Source organism: Chaetura pelagica, unplaced genomic scaffold (assembly GCF_000747805.2).
Source record: "Chaetura pelagica isolate M959 unplaced genomic scaffold, ChaPel_1.0 scaffold156, whole genome shotgun sequence".
Classification (NCBI taxonomy): domain Eukaryota; kingdom Metazoa; phylum Chordata; class Aves; order Apodiformes; family Apodidae; genus Chaetura; species Chaetura pelagica.
The window spans coordinates 1,426,458-1,426,854 of NW_009953694.1; positions in this window are offsets into that span (position 1 = coordinate 1,426,458).

A 397-nucleotide genomic window follows, 5' to 3' on the forward strand; every position below is an offset into this window, starting at 1 on the left:
TGCTGAACTTTAGTTCAGCTCTGCCCAGATGGAGGGAAGATAGATCACGGAAGAGGGCAGAAAAGGAACCTAACGACCGCCTGTTTCTCTTTTAACTTCTAGGGTAGGTTTTCTGAAGGGGAAATCGATATGTATATCTTGCAACCAAACCATCTCCCTGCAGACCGAATGCTGCTGAAAGGCTTCCCCCAGCCGATTTCAATCTGGGATAAATTTGGCATAGGATCGCTTTGATGATCCTTGGTCCGGGAAATAGCGAGTGAGTGAGGGAGAGAGCTCCCAACAGCTATTGCTCGGAGACCGCCAGAAGCTGCGGGAGCGAGAGCCGGGACCGCGGGCGAGCTGCGGGGAGACGGGAGAAGAGCGGGGATTTCCGCGGGACCGTAACTCCCGGCTG